This window comes from Lepidochelys kempii, chromosome 7, assembly GCF_965140265.1.
Source record: "Lepidochelys kempii isolate rLepKem1 chromosome 7, rLepKem1.hap2, whole genome shotgun sequence".
NCBI classification, from domain to species: domain Eukaryota; kingdom Metazoa; phylum Chordata; order Testudines; family Cheloniidae; genus Lepidochelys; species Lepidochelys kempii.
This window is the reverse complement of record NC_133262.1, coordinates 122,708,405-122,726,151: the sequence shown is the minus strand read 5'-3', so window position 1 is coordinate 122,726,151 and position 17,747 is coordinate 122,708,405.

Sequence of the window (17,747 nt, the reverse complement as noted above, 5' to 3'; positions counted from 1 at the left end):
ACTTGAGGTAGATAAGGCCCTTGCAGAGAAGCTAAATAAATTCTCAGCATCCATCTTCACAGCCATGTGCGTGAAGGAGAGTCTCACCCCTGAGCCCTTCTTTTTAAGATGGCAAATCTAAGGAACTGTCTCAGACTCAGGTGGCCCTAGAGGTGCTTTTGGAACTAATTGATCAATTAAACAGTAATAAGTCAGCAGGACCAGCTGATATTCACTCACGTTCGGAGGGAACTCCAATATGAAATTGCAGAACTACTAACTGTGGGGAGTAACCCTATTGCTTCAGTCAGCCTCTGTAGCAGATGACTAGAGAACGGCTCGTACGACACCGACTGTTTAAAAAAAGACGCAGAGCTGACCCTGGCAACTGCAGGCTGGTGAGCTTAGCTTCCGTTTCAGGCCAATTGTTTGCGCTACAGTAAAGAACAGAATGATCAGACACAAAGATGAGCATAACATGTTGGGGGGAAGATTCAGTACAGCTTTTGTAAAGGGAAATCATGCCTCACCCATCTATTCAAATTCTTGGTGGGGGGCGTGCAGGGGGATGTCAAACAAACATGCAGACCTGGGTGATCACGTAAATTATATTGACTGGAACTTTCAGAAAGCCTTTGACAAGGTTCCTCACCAAAGACTCTTAAATAAAGTAAGGAGTTATGGGATAAGAGGGAAGGTCCTCTTCTGGATCAGTTAAAAGACAGAAAACAAAGGGTAGGAATAAGTGGTCAGTTTTTACAGTGGAGAAAGGTAAATAGCAGGGTTTTCCCAAGAATCTGTACTGGGACCAGTGCTGTTTAACATTCATAAAATGATCTGGAAAAAGGGGTGAACGGTGAGGGGACAAAGTTCGCAGATGATACAGAATTACTCAAGTCCAAAGCAGACTGCAAAGAGATCTCACAAAACATGGTAACTTGGCAAGAAAAAGGATAGATGAAATTCAATGTTGACAAATGCAGAGAAATGCATATGGGATATTATCCCAACTATATATACAAAGTGATGGGCGATAAATTAGCTGTTCTCAAAAAAGATCTTTGAGTCATTGTGGATAGTTCTCTAAAAACATCTGGTCCATGTGTAGCAACAGTCAAAAAGCCTACACTGTTAACCATTAAGAGTAGGATAGATAGTAAGACAGAAATTATAATGCCCCTATATAAATCCATGTTATGCCCACATCCTGAATACTGCATGCAGTTCTGATCACCCCATCTCAAAAAAATATATATACTAGAATTGGGAAAGAGTATAGAGAAGGGCAACAAAAATGATCGGGGGATGGAACAGCTTCTATACAGGGAGAGATTAAAAAGACAACTGATGGGGTGTCATAAATATAAAGGGAAGGGTAACTACCTTTATGTACGCAGTAATAGAAAATCCCTCCTGGCCAGAGGTACAGAATCCCCTTACCTGTAAGGGGTTAATCAGTTCAATTAACCTAGTTCGCAAAAAGAAAAGGAGGACTTGTGGCACCTTAGAGACTAACCAATTTATTTGAGCATGAGCTTTCGTGAGCTGCAGCTCTAGTTGGCACCTGACCAGAAAGACCAATGGGGAAAGAAGATACTTTCAAATCTGGGATGGGAGGCTTTGTTTTTGTGCTCTGTGTGTTCTCTCCGGAGACAAAGAGAGAGACCAAGGACGTAATCCAGCTCCTACTGAATGATACATCTAAACTTACAGGAAGAGTAAGTAATAGCAAGGAAATGCGTTAGAGTATCTCTTGTTTAGCTTATGTGTTTTCCCTGTGCTTAGAGGGAGGTTTATCCCTGTTTTTTGTAACTTTAAAGTTTTGCCTAGAGGGGAATCCTCTGTGTTTTGAATCTGATTACCCTGTACAGTTACCTTCCATCCTGATTTTACAGAGGTGCTTCTTTTACTTTATTGTAAAGTTCTGGGTGGGGGATTTTTTGTTATTATTAAAGAATCTGATTGGCTTTAGTGTCCTAAAAACCCAGGGATTTGGTCTAGGCTCACCTGTACCAATTGGTTAGTATATTTTTCTCAAGCCTCCCCAGGAAAGGTTGTGAAGGGACTTGTGGGGAATATTTTGGGGAACAGGAACTCCAAGTGGTTCTTTTCCTTGAATCTTTGTCTAACTCATTTGATGGTAGCAGCGAATACTGTCCAAGCACAAGAAGGGATTTGTGCCTTGGAGAAGTTTTGACCTAAGCTGATAGAAATAAGCTTAGAGGGTCTTTCATGTGGGTCCCCACATCTGAACCCCAGAGTTCAGAGTGGGAAGGGAACCCTGACATGGGGGATATGATTGAGATCTAGAAAATCATGCCGGGTGTGGAGAACACCAAGACGGCCGTGTTATTTACCCCTTCACATAACACAAACCAGCAGTCACCCAACAAAATTAATAGGCAGCAGGTTTAAAAAGAAACAAGTTCTGACATCACCCACGGCACCGGCCACCTGTGGCACTTGTTGCCAGGGGATGTTGTGAAGGCCAAATGTACAGCTGGGTTCAAAAAATAATTCTGTATGTTTATGAAGGACATTCCATCAATGGCTGTTAGCCAGGATGGTCAGGAACCCCACACTAGGCTCTGGTGTTCCTAAGGCTCTGATTGCTTGAAGCTGGGACTGGATGCCAGGGGCTAGAACACTTGATAAACTGCCTGGTTCGGTTTGTTCCCTCTGAAGCACGTGGTACCAGCCACTGTCGGAAGGCAGGAGACTCGCCCAGCATGGCCATTCTTATGACTCCAAGATCTCGTTCTTGAGTGGTAACAGCTAATTTAGACCCCATCATTTTGTATGTGTAGTTGGGATGGTTTTCCAATGTGCATTACTTTGCACTTGTCAACATTGACTTTCCCTGGAAGGGGAGGCACGGAGTGTCCGGCAGGAGGCAGCTTCCTGCTCCCCTCTTGACCCTTCAGCATAGCCCCCTTTGCTTCACCTACACAGGGAGTGAGACAGGCAGGGAGCTGGGTCCCAGCTGCTGAGACTGCCCAGCCATTGCAGGGAGTGGAAGGCTTCCTCAGCTTCCCTATGGTGAGTTAACCCTCACCCCCCCACCACCTGTGGTTACAGTGTGGGCGGCAGCTCCACCCAGAATCCTCATTCTGTGCAACACCCCTGTTTCTTAGAACTGGGGGGGGGGGAAGGGGTGCACAGGGGACATGAATTGCCAAGGAGGCGCTCAGCAAAAGAGCTCTACCGCCGATCAAGAGGCTGCTGCAGCTCTCCATTAGCTCAGCAGTCTGGGCCACGCATCTAAAAGCGGCCAACCCTGCTGATGGAATTTTCTCCTTTTTAAGCAAAGGTAACTGACCCACAAAAAGCTACACTAGAAGAACATGAAGGTTGCAAAGTCAAGCCCTCAGAAGTTAGAAGACACCTGAATTAAGGGTGCCTGTTCAACCTTAATTTGGCCTCCTCATGCCTATGCATTTGGCTACAGGCTTCAGTTACATGATCGCATGTTATTTTCCCTCCCCTAGGACTCCTGCCTCATTCAGTGCACAGGATGGCTGGTGTTCTGAACGCACAGCCAAACAATAGCTTGTTTTATCCTCATTGTTCAGGGGCTCGTCTTGTGGCTCATTTACTGCACGCTTACGCAAGCTCTGCTGTGAAGACAATTATTAATTTCCTCACAGCCTTTGGCTGTATAGTATATAAGGGCTGGTCTGCAGAGGTTCGGGGGGGGGGGGGGTCAAAGTTTTAGTCTGTATTAGCATGTTGCGGACTAACTGGCCCATGGAGAGAATGATCTTGAAGGAATTATTAATTTTGGGTACCCCATTTGAGACCTAGGACCTCACACACGCACACCCCAGAGAAAACTTAGTGCATTATTTAGCACTTCTTTCCGTTCAAAGCCACAGCTCCCATTGACTTCACTTGCAATGGGACAGGTTTCAGAGTAGCAGCCGTGTTAGTCTGTATCTGCAAAAAGAAAAGGAGGACTTGTGGCACCTTAGAGACTAACCAATTTATTTGAGCATAAGATGAAGTGAGCTGTAGCTCACGAAAGCTTATGCTTAAATAAATGGTTTAGTCTCTAAGGTGCCACAAGTCCTCCTTTTCTACTTGCAATGTGAGCACCTCGCACTTCTGCGAATCAGACCCTAGTATCTGGGACGATTGCTTTAAGTGATTTGCCCAGAACTGCACAGCAAGTCTGGCAGAGCCAGGAATAGGATCAAGTTGTTCAGGGCACAGTTCAGCTGCCTTCACCATGAGACCCTCCTTTCTCTTTCACTATATAACTTCCAACTTCCACAACAAACCAAGCAAGGGTTCTACAGACAACAGCCTCCTTCACTGCACAACCCTGCTTCCCCCCCCGAAGAGCAGATTCATCCCATACACTGAATAAGGCAGGGGTCTTGTGTGTGGGGAGGGGTGGGGGAGTATTCAATCATGTACCTGTAATTAAAAAGACTTCCTCATCATGCATACCTCACAAGGAGGGCAAATTAAGGCTGCCTCTGCAACCCTAATTCAGCCGTTTCTTAACTCTCAAGTGCTTAGTTTTGCAAGGATAATTGGTGTACACACACACAAAAGTGGCAGAGAGTCCTGTGGCACCTTCTAGACTAACAGACGTATTGGAGCCTAAGCTTTCATGGGTATATAAGGTGCCACAGGACTCTGCCGAACACTGCTACCCCTCTGATACTTTACACTTCCCTAAGTTTACTATACAACTCCAGCAAGCAGCAGTTTGAGTCACTGGCAATGAAGACAAGCACACATTGGGGTTCACATTTTACTTTTTTATTATTTAAAAAGCAACATAAATTTGCAAGCAACTTAGGGACTGCCCTCGGGCCTGCAATAAGCTTCCAGTGCAGCCTGCCCTGCAAGCAGTAGATCCCCTCTTCAGACCTGGCAAGGGGAAAAGGCTAGCACTGTGGAACATACAACAGCTGTGACATCTGAAGTATGTCAGTGGCGCTCATAAACTGGCATCCACAGTTGTGTCTTTTCCCGTGCCCACCTGGCAATAGCTGTGCTGACTTGGATCTGAGTTAGGTTCTTCTGCGAAGGAAGATACAGTAGGTTCATGTCCTCAGAATGACCCTCTCTAGTTTCCCCCAGTGAAGCTCCCCTCTCATGGTGAAGCCCTGTCATCGTCAGCTTCGCTAGCTGTTGGGGAGGGATCCCTTCGGATGACTCTCTTTTCGACTGTGTAGTCCTGTTCTCCCACTCTGGGGTCTCCTTTCACCAGGAATTCCCTGTTCTGGAAGGTTATGGAAACATCAGTCCTTGGGTTGGTGCCATAAACCCTGCGGAGATCCTCCTTCACAAACTCTGGAAGTTCCCGCCTAGGTCCAAAGACCCTCTCTAGTTTCCCCCAGTGTCAGAATGAGGACATGAAGTCAGAAAGAGGGATCACCAGACCCACCAGTGAGTGCAAGGGGATCTCTTTACACCACCTTCTTCCAGCCTGTAGCAAAGCATTGACACAAAAATTCCATAGTGAACAACGAACGGTACAATCTTCTGTATGAAGCAGTAATTACAGGGTGTACAAAAAAGAAGACAGCTGCATGTGAAAGTGTCTTGTTTGAACACTAAACCACACTGTCCTCAGAAGTGTGGCAAGGTGGCAGAGATGGAGGGAGTCCAGTCTTCCTGGCTATTCACCCTGCAGAGGGCTGCCAACAAGAGGCCAAATTAGTGACAGGTGGGATGGTGCTCCTTTCCCTAGTTAAAAAAGGCTCACCAACTCCTCTTCTAAAGGGGCACAGTCTAGCAAGCAGATTGTGACTATATTTTGGTCAGCCAAATGGAAGCCTATACATTCTCATTCAAAGCCAATATCCAAGAGACCAACCGATACTGAGGTGCACATGGGGAGGGTAGGAGGAATGTGTAGTACGTGTCAGTCAGCTGGGAGTATAAGCTATGTCCGTGTGATAATGGAGCGTGGGGAAAGTAGGTAGAGGAATTAAATAAAATTACATTTTTGGCAGTAGTTCAAAACTTGCCTAAGGGGAGTGGACAGCATTGTATGCCCATGCTAGTTCCCAGTATTCTTCCCAAGCACCAGAATTCAGCTGCCAACTCTTTGGCCGTGGGGACAAGGAGCACCAGTTTTGTAGGGAGCTGGCTCCATCAACGTCTAGATTTCTTTTTCTTCTTCCTGTTTCGTTCCTCGCTGTCATCAGCAGCTTCGCTAGCTGTTGGGGTGGGATCCCTTCGGATGACTCTCTTTTCGACTGTGTAGTCCTGTTCTCCCACTCTGGGGTCTCCTTTCACCAGGAATTCCCTGTTCTGGAAGGTTATGGAAACATCAGTCCTTGGGTAGGTGCCATAAACCCTGCGGAGATCCTCCTTCACAAACTCTGGAAGTTCCCGCCTAGGTCCAAAGACCCTCTCTAGTTTCCCCCAGTGAAGCTCCCCTCTCATGGTGAAGCCCTGTGGCCATATGTCCTGACCCTGGCTTGGCCTCTGGTATGCTGCATATGGATTATAGTTTGCATAGGGGTTGTACAGAGACATGGGGGTCACTGGAGAGAAGTGCCAGAAGGGGTGAGGATGGAAGTATGGGTTGGTGCCATAGAAATGATGATACTCTAGTTGGTTTCCTGCATAGTCATGGTGGCCGTTCCAGTCCATGGTGGTGGTGACAGGCTGGCTATAGAGGTTGTGCATCTGGATAGGAGGGAACATTGTGGAGTTTGGAGATTCAACCAGTCTGCCAGGACCAAGAGGCAGGTAGGTGTACGGGGAGGGCTGGTTCATGCTTGGATAATGCTCTGGAGGCACAAAACCATAATGGTACATGGTCCAGATCCTTGTGTTAAACAGGGGTCATTGCTTCAAAGCAGCTTGTGTCCTGAGCTGTGGAAACAAACAGAAGATGCGGAGAACAGGATAAAAAGTTAAAACAAAAAAAAAATGCTTTGGTCCCAGCATTGTTCATGCAGCATGCTGGATAACAAATAAAGTTCTAGTTTCCTAGAACTAAGGTGTACTGAGCAATTAACTAGCCTAGAGGAACAAAAAAAATGTAACACCTCACAGCAGGTCCAGCGTTTCCAATGTATGGTCAGATGCCACCCATTCACATGCAACATTTACCCAGATCTCTGGGGCTGCAGGACTAGGAGTAAGTGTTGCAAAAAAGCCATTTTGTAATTGACTTTTCATATGACCCACCAATTTGCTATTCCGACACTCCTGCTTTTGGAAGACAATTTTGCTGGGACAATTTGTATAGTGCGGGTGCTGAGAGCCATTGAACCAAACTGTAAACCCTGCAGGTCATAAAGATAAAGGGAAGGGTAACCACCTTTTTGTATACAGTGCTATAAAATCCCTCCTGGCCAGAGGCAACATCCTGTTACCTGTAAAGGGTTACGAAGCTTAGCTAACCTAGCTGGTACCTGACCCAAAGGACCAATAAGGGAACAAGATACTTTCAAATCTGGAGGGAGGCTTTTGTTTGTGCTCTTTGTTTATGTGTTTGTTCTCTCTTGGGACTGAGAGAGGCCAGACAGAAATCCATCTTCTCCAGCCCATCCTAATCCAAATCTCCAAAATTGCAACCAGTATAAGCAAGACAGGCAAGGCAGATTAGTTTATCTTTGGTTTATGTGAATTTTCCCTGTGTTAAGAGGGAGGTTTATTCCTGTTTTCTGTAACTTTAAGGTTTTGCCCAGAGGGGGATCCTGGGTTTTGAATCTGAATACCCTGTAAAGTATTTTCCATCCTGATTTTACAGAGGTGATCTTTAACCTTTTCTTCAAATTAAAATTCTCCTTTTAAGAACCAGAGAGTGATTTTTCATTGTTCTTAAGATCAAAGGGTTGGGGTCTGTGTTCACCTGTACAAATTGGTGAGGATTATCAAGCCTTCCCCAGGAAAGGGGGTGTAGGGCTTGCGGGGATATTTTGGGGGAAGACGTCTCCAAGTGGGCTCTTTCCCTGTTCTTGGTTTAAAACGCTTGGTGGTGGCAGCATAGGGTTCAAGGACAAGGCAAAAAAACTTTGTACCTTGGGAAGTTTTTAACGTAAGCTGGTAAGAATAAGCTTAGGGGGGTCTTTCATGTGGGTCCCCACATCTGTGCCCTAGAGTTCAGAGTGGGGAAGGAACCCTGACACTGCATAGGATGGAAACCACTCGAAGCCAGGAGTATGGTAGCACCCATAACTTCCCTAGTTCCAGCACGTATGGAAGTGCAACTTGCACTTGGAGCAGAAGGTGGCGAGGCTTCTCATGCTTGTGGGGCCTGGTGAAGATCATGCCCCAGCGTGAGAAAAGCTCCCCTCTCCTGCACAGACATGCTTTGCCCATGTGATGGATGACAATTCTGCTACTCAAGCAGAATGGGGCTAAGTATGGTAGTTAGCCCAGAGCTTTAGGTATCCTGCATCCAGGGCATTGTCCATTTCTTCAGGGCACTGCGAGACCTTGAGGAAAAGAACCGCGAACTGGACTGTGTTCCATGGGAAGCTAGCATGGAGAACGGAGGAAAGGGAGCAGGTCACTGGGGAGATAACGCCGTGCACCAGCACAAATTGCTCTTCTAGTTTACCAGAATAAGTTGCACGATCATTTTACACTGGTGCAGGGTTTCTGAACAAGGGGTTTACGCTGTAAACACACAAGTGCCGCTATCCCCAGCTTAGACCGGACTTACCGCATTGCCGGCCTTCCAACAATGCAGATACTGAAGCGATAGACGTAGTATAAACCGAAGCAGAGGAGTATAGCTGCTCCAGGGAGCACGCCTCAGCAAGCATTCCTTCCAGACTTAAAGCAACTGACTGGTGGTTTATTTGGTACCACAAGTGCACACTCGTAACTGACCCGAGGCCATCAACTAGATTGACCGAGAAACCTATTTCTAATGCACCCATCAGAAAGAATGTAAAAAGAACCAGGAGAGGAATGGTGAATTGAAAATGGATTAACAACCACAGGTGTGATGAAGTAGAGGGTCCCAGGCTCCCTTCCTGCAGTGAGTCATCTGGTTGCGTCATTCTGACCCACTTGCACCCTAACTGGGCTTTATTCATGCTGCAATGGATCGATTCCCATTTAGGCACAGACATGGTACCTATAGATCCCTGGGCACTAGCTGCAATGCTGACAGAGCTGAACAGATTAGGCACGCCCTGTATTCATTCAACAATTGTCACCTCCACTGACAAACTGCCCCCTATGCCTATGATCAGCATTTAAAGTTCTGCACGTTTCCTAGTCTTTAGATGGAGTACACAGAATAAAGCTGTATTGGTCAGCCTGGAATGGATCCTTCCATTCCCTTGTTGGTTGGGTCCTACTCTAAGAGTAGTGTTTCCTCTAAGAAAAAGGTGTGTGTGTGGAAGGACACTGTTGGCACAATCTCAGCCAGGAGGCTGGTTCTCTGAGAGCAGGGCAGAGAGAAACCAGGCCCATGCAGGGAGCACAATAAATCAGTGAGTTAGACACAGGGGAGATTTTTATTCCCCCTTTCCAAGTGGATCTGAAGTGACTTGGGAGATGGTGGAGGTGTCTGACAATAGCTTGTGACGTGGTCATGCCAGTCCGGAATGGCCACAGAGAAACAAGTTATAGAACTGTCAGTAACAAGCTGAAAGGCTAGATGAGCATCTCAACGGGGATGGAGTCAAGGAAAGATGCTTGGATCAGGAGGGAGCGTTCCATGTTGGGACCTCTACTAGCAGAGAGACCAGCATGACTGCACTCTCCTCTGTTTTACGCAAGGGTAGTGCCCCGTTGGGTTCCTAGCAACTTGCCATGGCAGCCTTTGTTTGGGCATCCCTGGCTGTGAAGCACTAGATGGAAAGGTGCCGAGATGGCTGGTAAAATGAGACTAAATTGCTTTTCCTTAGATGCAAGGACCTCCTTGTTCTACAGCCAGCCAGAATAACTTCGGCTTAACTTCTGGAACTGGGCCAAGCCTGCTGTCATGCAAGTCGGAGACTCCCAAGGAGTCAAGAGAGAGGCACAGCAACATAGCACATGCCGCACCACAGAAAGGTCAGGCACCATTTCCCATGCAGACAGGTCACTCAGCAATAGGGCGTTACCACAGTGCAGACAATATGCTACAGCACCGTGGGCGTTTGGAAGCCTGTTTGGGCCAGCCTGTGTTCGCCAGCTAGAATAATACATACCCCCTCTTGTTTTGCTTTCACAAGCCCACGTTCTGCAACTGTCTAGTGCTGCCCTGCTCCTTCACCTCCTCAAGTAGGGCTCTACCCGGAGAGAGAAGAAATCTTAGCCATAACAGAGACTTGCTTTTTTACACAGATATCTGGAGGTCTTAATCCCAGTTTGCCAAGTGTGTGTGTGTGTGTAACTAACACCCCTCCTGGGTGGGTTCTGTCCCATCTAGTGGCACCAAGACCACTTAGAAAGAGAGATAAAAGGAGTCTGCTCTACAGCCTTAGCTACGAGCCAGTTGGCTTTTAGTGCACGCAGTAGAGGCTTATGCGCTAAGCTCCAGAGGTCCCTGGTTTGATCCTGCCCACTGACGACAGGGTTCTTTGAGCGTTACACGTTCAGTATTTATCTGGTAGGTCTATTGCAATAGAAGCAACACCGAGAGGGCACCCCCCATGAGAAGACCCTGTTGTGCTAGCTGGTCTACAGAAAGTAAGAGACTGCTCCTGACTCAAGAGAGCTTAAATCATGGACCATAGACACACTTTTGTCCCATCTCTACATTGCTGGGCACAGGATAAATTGGATGGTATAGACCCTCCAGTTCTTTCTTCCACATTCCTTTTTTTGGGGTCTTGCAAAAGGTGGGGTTTGCAATGCACTGAGAAAGATGGCTTCCACGAGGCTATATTTCTCAGAAGCTTCAACACCCATCCCAGCTGTCCAAGTCTGTATTAATAGCAGTTGCGGCCTTAGGCCTGTTGGCATAATTGGACTGACAAATTTACCTTAATTGTAAGCTCAGCTGTAAGAAGTAGCTGGAAGTTCATAAGAGGTCATAACAGATGGCAACAAATGTTAATGGGAAAGAGATGGACTCAATTAGTCCAAACAAAAAGGCCTCGTTAGAACTCAAGAACTGTGTTAAGGTCATGCCTGGTACACACTAAAAATCAGTGAGCCAAAATTTGTGTTAGAAATTAGGCCTAATTGGGGAACAAAATGGGAAGAATAGTCAATCCACCCCCAAAACGCTCCCTTTTGGGGGTCTTTAAAAAGAGGACTTTTGGGGAGGAAAAATAGAAGCAGCTGTCTACAAACAACCACTGCAGCCAGCTTTGTCCTCATGGCTGTCACCCCCCAAGAGACAAAAGCTAGCAAGGATAGGAAATGCATTTGTTCTCTTTCCTTTTGTGTGGGTTTGTCTTCTTAGGAAATGGGATCCAACTAACAAGGTCCAGCCCATCTCAGCTAACTTCTCCCCCCTGCACCCACCTCCAAAACCAAACAAATAGGAACAGTTATTACTATCTTAGATTCCCGCTAAAAGGCGGTCAGACGAGGGTGTTTTTGTCCCTTTTAAAACAGCTCTCCAGCTAAAGGGAAAGGCAAGGAGGGATGTTGTTCAGATAAGAGCCTTATTTAATACTCTGCATTTCAAAGGCTCCATTTTTCTTTTCTGTATCTTTAGTAAAAAGAGAAAGGATTTTTAAGGGAGCGTTTGCTATGGTATTAAGCAGGCTGAGGCCTCAGAATACCAAGCCCCGAACCTTGTTTAGCTATGTTGAGCAGTGATAGGATCTTGTGATAGGATCTTTACCGCTTTGGGCCCATTTATTCCATCTAAATTAATAGATCAGGCCCATTGCACCCTATTTGCCCACATAGGGCCCTGCTGTACGTGCAGAACCTCGAGTAGGAACAACAGCTGTCGACAGTCACACCCACAAGAATCTCTTTCATTGCACTCCATGGCTCCCTGCTTGGAAAGCGGGGCTTTGACGCCAACCCTTGGTCCATGCCAGGGTGGTCGCTTGAAGTGGCAGAGTATGGCAGACATGCCAGGGATCAGCACAGGCTGGGCGTTAGGGTGCAGGCAGGAAGCTGCTGAGGTGGTGGTAGGGGTACCCTGGCGAGGGGGAAGAAGAGGGACAATGTAAGTGGGGACAAAGCCTAGAGCTGGCTATGGCCAGCGACTGCTTTGCTGGATAACGGCAAGCAAGTGGTTGTAAGTGCATAAGGCCCCAGCGTGGATACAGCTGCTTTCATTCCCAATGCCCAGTAGGTACACATCAGTGCTGAAAGGCAGCCACCTCTGGCATGGAAGGTGGCAGTCTGAACAATGCACAACAATAGTTACCCAGGTACTCAGCACAGAACCACACCTTGACCTCCTGTATCTTAGGGGGCAGTGGGAAGAAGGAACCCCGGTGCCCTCAGGTCAGCGTCACCATAAACAAGAGTGCACTTTAGGACATGGCCATTTCTAGACAGCAAGCACACCCAGCCAGAGGAGGGTGGTAATGTAGCTTAGCACCTCAAGCAGCTAGGAAAGAGCTCATTACCGGTCTCTGTAGGCAGCAGCGTGTGTTTTGTCTCCGTAGCAAAGACTTGAAGCTCTGCTGTGCTTTCCTCTTTGGAGAATCAGGCACACCCAGAGTGGAGCCAACCAGGTGGCTCTCTTAATGAGGAGACACACTGGAGCAGAGCATAATCCTTGAGGTTAGGGACTCACACCGAGCTCCACTCCTTGCCTCCCCGATTCTTTAATTTTAAAGGCTCTGGTTATCTCCAGAGGAATTCTTGGACTAGCCAACTTTTGTTTTTAGTAACCACTCCAAGCGCCTCTCAAGCGTGGGCACATTCCAGGCAGCTATGGTTACTAGACAATGACTAACAAGTACTAACCTGGCAAAGGACGACATGTTGAGAGAAGTTAGTCAGTTTCCCCCACCTAATTGGTCTTCTTTCAAACTTTGTGAGCGCGCCCTTCCCAATGCCCCCCTACCCCAATTAGAAGGGTGTCCACCCCAACCCAGCTAGTTCTGCAGTCAAGGCCACCCACAAAATGGAGATATTGCCTTAAAAAAAAAAACAACACACACACACATTACTAGTTGACATGTGATCTTCACCATCTCTGCTTGGAAAAAGATTAGGATAGTTCACATGCTCCATTGTCTTGCCCAAGTCTACCTCATGGATTGTGTCTGCTCTTCTCCCTCTGCATCCATTCATCGTGCATAGGCCTCCTCTAAACCTTTCACAACATCTGGCTACTGCTGATGGAATCAGGTCAGAGTCTCAAATACAGGTCTGGAAGGGCCCTTGAGAGGTCATTAAGTCCAGCCCCCCACACCAAAGCAGGACCAAGTAATTGGCCAAGGGTGGTCTAGGTTGTTTGTCCAACTTGTTCTTACCCACCAGTGATGGGGATTCCCACAGCCTCCTTTGGAAGCTTATTCCAGAGTTTAACTATGCTCATAGTTAGAAAGCTTCCCTCCCCTCCCCCCAGTATCTAATGTCTCCCTTGCTGCAGATTAAGCCCATTACAGTCCTTATACAACCTGCAGTGGACATGGAGATCGATCAATCACAATCCTCTTTATAAACCGCCCTTATGATATCTGAAGGCTGTTGTCAGATTCCTCCCTACTGCCCCACCTCAGTCTTCTTCTTTCAAGACTGAACACCCCCAGTATTTTTAAATCTTTCCTCATCAGGTTGTCTAAACCCTTTATCATGGTTGCTCTTTTCTAGACTCCTCTTGATTTGTCAAGATCTTGCCTAAAGTGGGGCACCCAGAATCAGACAATACTTCAGCTGAGGCCTCCCCAGTGCCAGGTAGAGCAGGACCATTAGCTCCTGTGTTGTACATATGACACTGTTAATATGCCCTAGACCGATATTATCCAGTTCCATAATTGCACCACATTGTTGACTCATTCAGTATGAGATTGACTAACCCCCAGTCCTTTTCAGCAGTCCTGCCACCTAGCCAGTTATTCCCCCTTTTGCAGTTGTGCATTTGATTTTCCCTTGCTTAGTGAAGTACTTTGCACTTATCTTTACTGAATTTCATCTTGATTTCAGACCAATTCATCAAGGTACTTTTGAATTCTAATCCTGCCCTCCAAAGTGCTTGCAACCCCTCCCAGCTGGGTGTCACCTGCAAGTTTCATAAGCACATTCTCCATTCCTCAGCAAGTCAGTGGAAAATATTGTATAGTACCAGATCCAGAACTGACCCCATGGGACCCCACCAGATACATCCTGCCAGTTTGAGAGACCACCACTGGTAGTTACTTTGAGTATGGTCTTTCAATCAGTTGTACACCCACCTTATAGTAGTTTCATTCAGAGGACACTTCCCTAGTTAGCTTATGATAAGGTCATGTGGGACTATCAAAAGCCTCATCCAAAAAAAAAAATCAAAAACAAAAAAACACCCACACTAAACCAGACACACCCCCACCCACACCTGCTACTTCCCCCACTCTCCATTAGGCCAGTAACCCTGTCAAAGAAGAAAATCAGGTTGCTTTGGCATTTGTTCCTGACAAATCCATGCTGGCTACTACTTTTAACCCTATTATCCCCTACGTGCTTACAAACGGAAGAGCCTTTTCCACTTCAGCTCTGAGAAAGAACTAGATATACGTAGAGGCGCATGCTTCAGAGCTGACTTGTGTCATATAGAATTACTAGGGAACAAACAATCAAGTGGAAACCAAAAACATTTGCAGCATACAACCAGAGTGTTAATTCAAATGTGCAGAATATTTACCTTAGCTACTCTAATCCAATTCAGGCACTCAAAGGACAGTTCTTCAGGGTGCCTTTTGAAACAGGGACTCCATCCCCAAATGACAACATTGCCAGTTCGCTCTTTAATGCCAGCAATTTTCACAAGGGAGAGGTTTTGTTGATCAAGTTGTCCAGCAGCAAAGCAGCTCTGATATAATCAGATTTAGTGTGGAGAAGCAGCCAGATATTTTATCATGTCGTCAGGTCTGGGCTGGAAGTATTATGTATTCAGAACCCAGGGTTCCTGCTCTAGAGTGTTACCCTGCAGAGTACTCATGAATGCAAAAAAAAAAAAAAAAAAAAGTGTGGGGGGGAGGGGAAAAGAAGAGGTGAGATAACAAGGGCACAATAATAAAGTGACCCAAGAATGTTCAACATACTACCTGAGCATCTTCCAGAGTTTAAGATTATCAGTTAACTTACATCAGTTAAATACTTGCCTCTCCATTCCCCCACCCTACCTTCCTGGAGAGTAAACACGTGATTTAGTGGTTCTACAAGATGTAAATAAACTTTTTCCATCAATAGCCTCATGCTGCTTGTCAATCTTGTGGAAAAAGGAAATCTGAGACAGCCAGGACTCACATCTGACTGGAAATTCTACAAGAGAGACTCAAAAGGGTCAGAGTTTGGTTCTTAATAGTCTCCCTTTTCACCCATCCCAGGGCCATAGCTCTTTTGGAGCTCCCCAAGCAAGCAGGATCTGAGAGCACTGCAGAAGTTGCATACCCCCCTGTCCCACAGGATGAGCAAATCTTGCACTGTTTCAATTAAGCTACATCATTTCAAGGAGGCTCTGGAGAAGGTTCACCACATGACAGGACCTTTGTTAGAGGCCTTACTTAAGAGAGTTTTCAAATAAATCTTTAATTTTCTGACCAATGCACTAAGAGGGCATGTTTCCAAAACACTGTTGCTCAGGAGCATAAGTGCCACTGACTTACAGAGTCACTTAAACACAAGTGGAAAGTGAAACAATCATGTTCGAGTGTGGATTTCCAAACTGGTTCTCCCTCAGTGAGGCTTCTGCTCAAGTGCATTGCATTAACTGTTGCTCGTGTTAAGCTGAGTCCTTTATACCTCATTACCCAGCACAAGACGACATAGCATCAGAGAAATCAGAGATGTAGCGGGGAAGCTTTCTTCCCTTGTCTTTTCTACCCACTCTTTTCACTTCCTCTGGCCAATGCAAGATTGGGGGGGGGGAGGGAGGGAAACACACAACAACTCTCAAATGTTCTATAGAACTGTCTAGTTTCAGCAATACTCAGGAATCTGACCTCAGAGTTTAGCCAATATATTTGTTGGGGAAGCAGGAAAGAGCAGTGTTGTTTTGTTCCTCCACAGCTAGCATCAGCTAAGCAGATGTGACTGGCTTTCTCTTTCTCAAAAGAGATACTCTGGTTCAGCCAGGAAGCTATGGGCTCGGTGTAGGAACTGAATGGGTGAAAAATTCCACGGCTTATTAGGTTATGCGGGAAGTCAGACTAGATCAGAATGGTTCCTTCCTTCTGGCCTGAAAAAGTCTATGACAAAGAGACAAGGTGGGTGAGGTAATAGGAGTTGGTCCAATAAAAGCTATTACCAAACCTTTACCCCACCAACCTAGTCTCTTCAATATCCTGGGACTGTCAGGGCTACATTGACATGGCATATGGCAAAAACAGCAGATAAAGGCGGTAACAAGCATCAGCACCTGGTCATGTCAACTTTCAGTTTCTACCTCCTTTGCCCCACCAGGATAGGGCAATGAAGGGCTAAACGATTTGCTATCTAGCCTTGGTCTATGTTATCAGCATCGCTAATGTCAGCTGGGGGTGTGAAGAAAAAAACCCACCAACGCCACTGACTGATGTGACCTAACCCCAGCATAGATGCAGCTATACTGATGGAAGAGGGCTCCCATTGACATAGCTCATGGCATTTGTGGAAGCAATGTTCCTACACCAACAGAAAAACATTTTCTGTCAGCGTAGGCTGGGCCTACACCATGGGGCTGCGGCGGCATAACTATACCAATATAGTCTCCTTTGTGTAGACGTACCCATCATCTTTGATCCAAGAACAAGCTTGTGCTCTTAGCCGAAGCACTTTGATGACCAACTAATCTAGGAGGAGATACAAGTATGTTCTCCAGTGAGAAAACTGCTAAGTCACTGTTCGTGCACCATTGGCATCTTAATATATAGCACTCTGGAAAATCTGATTTTGAAGTTTCCTCATCAGTTCCAGAAGAGAATGTTCCATAAAGGGAAGAGACCCCAGTCTCTGTTCACTAGCAACCTGTTGGAGGAGAGCCCAGGGCATGGTCTGTCAGGGAATCGCCCTGCACTGAATGAGGTGAAGGCCAATGGCTTAGACTACATGAGTGAATGGTTCCCTTCCACCCCCGTATATAAGGGTACGTTTACCCTCCAAACACTACAGCGGAACAATTGCAGTGCAGCTATGGTGTATGGTGACGGGAGGGGTTTTCCCATTGCTGTACTGAATCCACCTCTGCAAGAGGCAGTAGCTAGGTCAAGAGAAGAAATCTTCTGTTCACCTAGCATGTCTACATCAGGGTTGGGTCAGCTAGGGCTCTCAGGGTGTAAAAAAAATCCACACCAAGAAATGTAGCCATTTCAGTGCAAGTTTTCAGCATACACCAGCCCTAAGATTTATAAATTCTTTTGGGGGGCTTGTCTTCACTGCAGCATTAATTCATGTTGCCCCTAACTCGAGTCCCATCCACACACAAAAGCTTTAACAGGACTGTGGTGGTACTTTTAACCAGTGCTTAATTGTAATGAAAGAGGTACCAGGGTTCAGCCAATTTTTTATTTATTTATTTTTTACTTTCACAACTGAAAGAGCAAGCCCAGAGGTGCCAGGGCTATGAACTGCCAAGTTAAACACTACTTTTAACTCAAGTTGATTGACTCACTGGGGGTATAGACTATTGCCCCAGTTCATGCAATTCACCAGCTGCTAACACATGGACACTGGGCAGCTTGTCATTTTGCAGTGTGGCTGCTCTCACTTGAGATAGACTAATTCAAGTAACTATCAACACGCAAGTTAAG